Genomic DNA, 6,100 nt, shown 5'->3' on the forward strand with positions numbered 1-6,100 from the left:
AAGCAGCCATCATGGAAGCAATCCATCTATGATTGTTGCTCTTTTAGCTGCATCTCTTATGGTTCACCTGGTAGAAGAGGATTCTAAACTTTAAGACACAAGGGCAAAAGGATACTAAGTCACTGCTCTGGTTCCATGACTCTTGTGCTCATGTTCAGTCGTGTCCAACTCTGTGACGCTGTGGACTGTAGCCCACCAGGCTCTGTTCATGGTATTCTCCAGGCAAGAACACTGGAATGGGCTGCTATTTCCTTCTCCAGGACCATAGCTCTCACTCATCAATTAATACTTTTTCAGAATCCACTTGGTCCCAAGCACTGTAATAACCACCGTATGTTTAACTCTTCTAAGAAACCTGTGTGGGAAGACCGATTGTCCTTATTGCTGATCAATACATTGAGACGTAGGTTACATTTTTGCACAAAGTTTGCAGAGTTCCTTGCCTGCTCTTCAACCAGACTCAGCCTAAACAGGTCAAATAAATGCCAAAAGTGTTTGAATTCAAGGATTCTAAGCCATAAGGGCTTGCAGATAACATCGGGTGATTCTGTTTAATGAATAAATGTTTGGGGGATATATTAAAGGTGCCTTTCCAGACAAGCAAGTTCCTCAGGAAGTGACAGCTATTGCCTTCAGAACTATTTTGTTCCTCCCGTCTTCCCCCGGAGCAGCTTCCTGACTGAACAAGGCCCATTCTCATTTATATTTGCATCACTGTGTTTTCGTGGAATTCCTTCTACATCTAGTCTCCCTGTGGAAATCTTAGTTATTCTTCATGACCCAGAAGAAAATTTCACCTCTGGGACATATGCTCTGATCTCTTTGACTAAAGCTATCTTTACCCTGGTTAACCCTCAGAGTGCTCTATTTTTACTTCTTAGCGAAACTTTAGTGATTCTGCTTCAAGTTACATAGATTTTAATTCTTCCTTCCTGTATTATCGTCTCTGGGAGAGCAGGAACCATCTCATTTTTTTTTTTCATATTTGTGTACTCTAAAGCAACCAACATAATGTTTAATATAAAACAGATATTCAAAAACGTAATGACTGGAGATGGTATCAAACCAGAGCAGGATGGAGATAGAAAATGTATAAACAGGTAGCACGTACATTGCGAGGCCTTGTCTCTTCACTTATGGCAGACATCACTAAGCAATTAGTGTAACTTTTCTAATCAAGTCCAGACATGGTCTCAAAATCCTTCCCAGCTCAAAGCTCCATGTAACTGGTTCTAGTCCATTGGAACCAGTTCTAGTCAACTGTTAAAATCAATGCATCATCCCCAGATGAAGATCAAGTTTTTCCTTCACCCTAAGGCTCTGCTGATTCGACATCTCTTTATGTGTCAAAATCTCAGCTGATTAAGAAAAACGAATATATATATTTTAAGATTAATGTGTCATTAGGGGGCTTCCAAGGCCAAATTTGCCTGTTAGTCCAGGTGTTTCTTGATTTCCTACTTTTGCATTCTAGTCCCCTAAAATGAAAAGGACATCTTTTTGGGGTGTTAGTTCTAGAAGGTCTTGCAGGTCTTCTTTGAACCGTTCAACTTCAGCTTATTCAGCGTTACTGGTCGGGACACAGACTTGAATTACCGTGATATTGAATGGTTTGCCTTGGAAATGAACAGAGATTATTCTGTTGTTTTTGAGATTGCAGTCAAGAACTGCATTTTGGACTCTTTTGTTGATTATGATGGCTACTCCATTTCTTCTAAGGGATTCTTCCCCACAGTAGTAGATATAATGGTCATCGGAGTTAAATTCAACCATTCCAGTCCACTTTAGTTCACTGATTCCTAAAATGTCAACGTTCACTCTTGCCATTTCCAGTTTGACTACTTCCAATTTGCCTTGATTCATGGACCTAACATTCCAGGTTCCTATGCAATATTGCTCTTTACAGCATCGGATTTTCCTTCTGTCACCAGTCAAATCCACAACCGGGTGTTGTTTTTGCTTTGGCTCCGTCTCTTCATTCTTTCTGGAGTTATTTCTCCACTGATCTCCAGTAGCATATTGGGCACCTACCGACCTGGGAAATTCATCTTTCAGTGTCCTATCTTTCTGCCTTTCCATACTGTTCATGGGGTTCTCAAGGCAAGAATACTGGAGTGGTTTGCCATTCCCTTCTCCAGTGGACCACATTTTGTCAGAACTCTCCACCATGACCCATCTGTCTTGGGTGGCACTACAGGGCATGGCTCATAATTTCATTGAGTTACACAAGGCTGTGGTCCTTGTGATTACACTGGTTAGTTTTCCATGATTGTGGTTTTCAGTCTGTCTGCCCTCTGATGGAGAAGGATAAGAGGCTTATGGAAGCTTCCTGATGGGAGAGACTGACTGAGGGGGAAACTGGGTCTTGCTCTAATCATCAGGGCAATGAAATTTTCAGTTCAGTTCAGTTCAGTCACTTAGTCATGTCCGACTCTTTGCCACCCCATGAATCGCAGCACGCCAGGCCTCCCTGTCCATCACCAACTCCCAGAGTTCACTCAAACTCATGTCAATCAAGTCAGTGATGCCATCCAGCCATCTCATCCTCTGTCATCCCCTTCTCCTCCTGCCCCCAATCCCTCCCAGCATCAGAGTCTTTTCCAGTGAGTCAACTCTTTGCATGAGGTGGCCAAAGTACTGGAATTTCAGCTTTAGCATCAGTCCTTCCAATGAACACCCAGGACTGATCTCCTTTAGAATGGACGGGTTGGATCTCCTTGCAGTTCAAGGGACTCTCAAGAGTCTTCTCCAACACCACAGTTCAAAAGCATCAATTCTTCAGCACTCAGCTTTCTTCACAGTCCAACTCTCACATCCATACATGACCACAGGAAAAACCATAGCCTTTGACTAGACAGACCTTTGTTGGCAAAATAGTGTCTCTGCTTTTTAATATGCTATCTAGGTTGGTCATAATTTTCCTTCCAAGGAGTAAGTATCTTTTAATTTCATGGCTGCAATCACAGTGATTGCAGTGATTTTGTAGCCCCCCAAAATAAAGTCGGACACTGTTTGCACTGTTTCCCCATCTATTTCCCATAAAGTGATGGGACCAGATGCCATGATCTTAGATTTCTGAATGTTGAGCTTTAAGCAAACTTTTTCACTCTCCTCTTTCACTTTCATCAAGAGGCTTTTTAGTTCCTCTTCACTTTCTGCCATAAGGGTGGTGTCATCTGTATATCTGAGGTTATTGATATTTCTCCCGGCAATCTTGATTCCAGCTCGTGCTTCTTTCAGCCCAGTGTTTCTCATGATGTACTCTGCATAGAAGTTAAATAAACAGGGTGACAATACACAGCCTTGATGTACTCCTTTTCCTATTTGGAACCAGTCTGTTGTTCCATGTCCAGTTCTAACTGTTGCTTCCTGACCTGCATATAGGTTTCTCAAGAGGAAGAAGGTCAGGTGGTCTGGTATTCCCATCTCTTTCAGAATTTTCCACAGTTTATTGTGATCCACACAGTCAAAGGCTTTGGCATAGTCAATAAAGCAGAAATAGATGTTTTTCTGGAACTCTCTTGCTTTTTCCAAGATCCAGCAGATGTTGGCAATTTGATCTCTGGTTCCTCTGCCTTTTCTAAAACCAGCTTGAACATCTGGAAGTTCACGGTTCATGTATTGCTGAAGCCTGGCTTGGAGAATTTTGAGCATTACTTTACTAGCGTGTGAGATGAGTACAATTGTGAGGTAGTTTGAGCATTCTTTGGCATTTCCCTTCTTTGGGATTGGAATGAAAACTGACCTTTTCCAGTCCTGTGGCCACTGCTGCGTTTTCCAAATTTGCTGGCATATTGAGTGCAGCACTTTCACAGCATCATCTTTCAGAATTTGAAATAGCTTAACTGGAATTCCATCATCTCCACTAGCTTTGTTCGTAGTGATGCTTTCTAAGGCCCACTTGACTTCACATTCCAGGATGTCTGGCTCTAGGTGAGTGATTACATCATTGTGATTATCTTGGTCATGAAGATCTTTTTTATACAGTTCTTCTGTGTATTCTTGCCACCTCTTCTTAATATCTTCTGCTTCTGTTAGATCCATACCTTTTCTGTCCTTTATCGAGCCCATCTTTGCATGAAATATTCCCTTGGTATCTCTAATTGTCTTGAAGAGATTTCTAGTCTTTCCCATTCTGTTGTTTTCCTCTATTTCTTTGCATTGATCCCTGAGAAAGGCTTTCTTATCTCTCCTTTCTATTCTTTGGATCTCTGCATTCAGACGTTTGTATCTTTCCTTTTCTCTTTTGCTTTTCACTTCTCTTCTTTTCACAGCTATTTGTAAGGCCTCCCCGGACAGCCATTTTCCTTTTTTGCATTTCTTTTCCATGGGGGTTGTCTTGACCCCTGTCTCCTGTACAATGTTATGAAGCTCTGTCCACAGTTCATCAGGCACTCTGTCTATCAGATCTAGTCCCTTAAATCTATTTCTCACTTCCACTGTATAATCATAAGGGATTTGATTTAGGTCATACCTGAATGGTCTAGTGGTTTTCCCTACTTTCTTCAATTTAAGTCTGAATTTGGCAATAAGGAGTTCATGATCTGAGCCACAGTCAGCTCCCGGGCTTGTTTTTGCTGACTGTATAGAGCTTCTCCATCTTTGGCTGCAAAGAATAGAATCAATCTGATTTCGGTGTTGACCATCTGGTGATGTCCATGTGTAGAGTCTTCTCTTGTGTTGTTGGAAGAGGGTGTTTGCTATGACCAGTGCATTCTCTTGGCAAAACTCTATTAGCCTTTGCCCTGCTTCATTCCATATTCCAAGCCCAATTTTGCCTGTTACCCCAGGTGTTTCTTGACTTCCTACTTTTGCATTCCAGTCCCCTATAATGAAAAGGACATCTTTTTTGGGTGTTAGTTCTAAAAGGTCTTGTAGGTCTTCATAGAACTGTTCAACTTCAGCTTCTTCAGCATTACTGGTTGGAGCATAGACTTGGATTACTGTGCTATGGAATGGTTTGCCTTGGAAAAGAACAGAGATAATTCTGTTCTTTTTGAGATTGCAGCCAAGTACTGCATTTCAGACTCTTTTGTTGACATGATGGCTACTCCATTTCTTCTAAGGGATTCCTCCCCACAGTAGTAGATATAATGGTCATCTGAGTTAAATTCACCCATTTCAGTCCATTTTAGTTTGCTGATTTCTAGAATGTCGACATTCACTCTTGCCATCTCCAGTTTGACTACTTTCAATTTGCCTTGATTCATGGACCTAACATTCCAGGTTCCTATGCAATATTGCTCTTTACAGCATCGGACCTTGCTTCTATCACCAGTCACATCCACAACTGGGTATTGTTTTTGTTTTGGCTCCATCCCTTCATTCTTTCTGGAGTTATTTCTCCACTGATCTCCAGTAGCGTATTGGGCACCTACCGACCTGGGGAGTTCCTCTTTCAGTATCCTATCATTTTGCCTTTTCATACTGTTCATGGGGTTCTCAAGGCAAGAATACTCAGTGGTTTGCCATTCCCTTCTCCAGTGGACCACATTCTGTCAGACCTCTCCACCATGACCTGTCCGTCTTGGGTGGCCCCACAGGGCATGGCTTAGTTTCACTGAGTTAGACAAGGCTGTGGTCCATGTGATTAGATTGACTAGTTTTCGTGATTATGGTTTCAGTGTGTCTACCCTCTGATGCCCTCTCGCAACACCTACCATCTTACTTGGGTTTCTTTTACCTTAGACATGGGATATCTCTTCACAACTGCTCCAGCAAAGCACAGCCACTGCTCCTTTCCTTGGACGAGGGGTATCTCCTCACGACCGCCCCTCCTGACCTTGAACGTGGAGTAGCTCCTCTCAGCCCTCCTATGCCCACGCAGCCACCCCTCCTTGGATGTGGGGTAGCTTCTCCCAGCTGCTGCCCCTGACCTCGGAAGTGGTGTAGCTCCTCTAGGTCATGCTTCTGCGCAGTTCACCACAGCCAGCTGGCTTCTGCATGGTCCAGTAAATCTTTAATCCAATTTTCTGTTGAAGGGTGGGTCTGTGTTCTTTTCCTGCTATTTACGTGGGGCCAAACTTTAGAGGGAGGCCTGGGGTGCTGCAGTACATGGGGTCACAAAGAGTCAGACACGACGGAGCTACTGAACTGAACT

The sequence above is a fragment of the Bos taurus genome, chromosome 4, assembly GCF_002263795.3.
Source record: "Bos taurus isolate L1 Dominette 01449 registration number 42190680 breed Hereford chromosome 4, ARS-UCD2.0, whole genome shotgun sequence".
In the NCBI taxonomy this organism is placed as follows: domain Eukaryota; kingdom Metazoa; phylum Chordata; class Mammalia; order Artiodactyla; family Bovidae; genus Bos; species Bos taurus.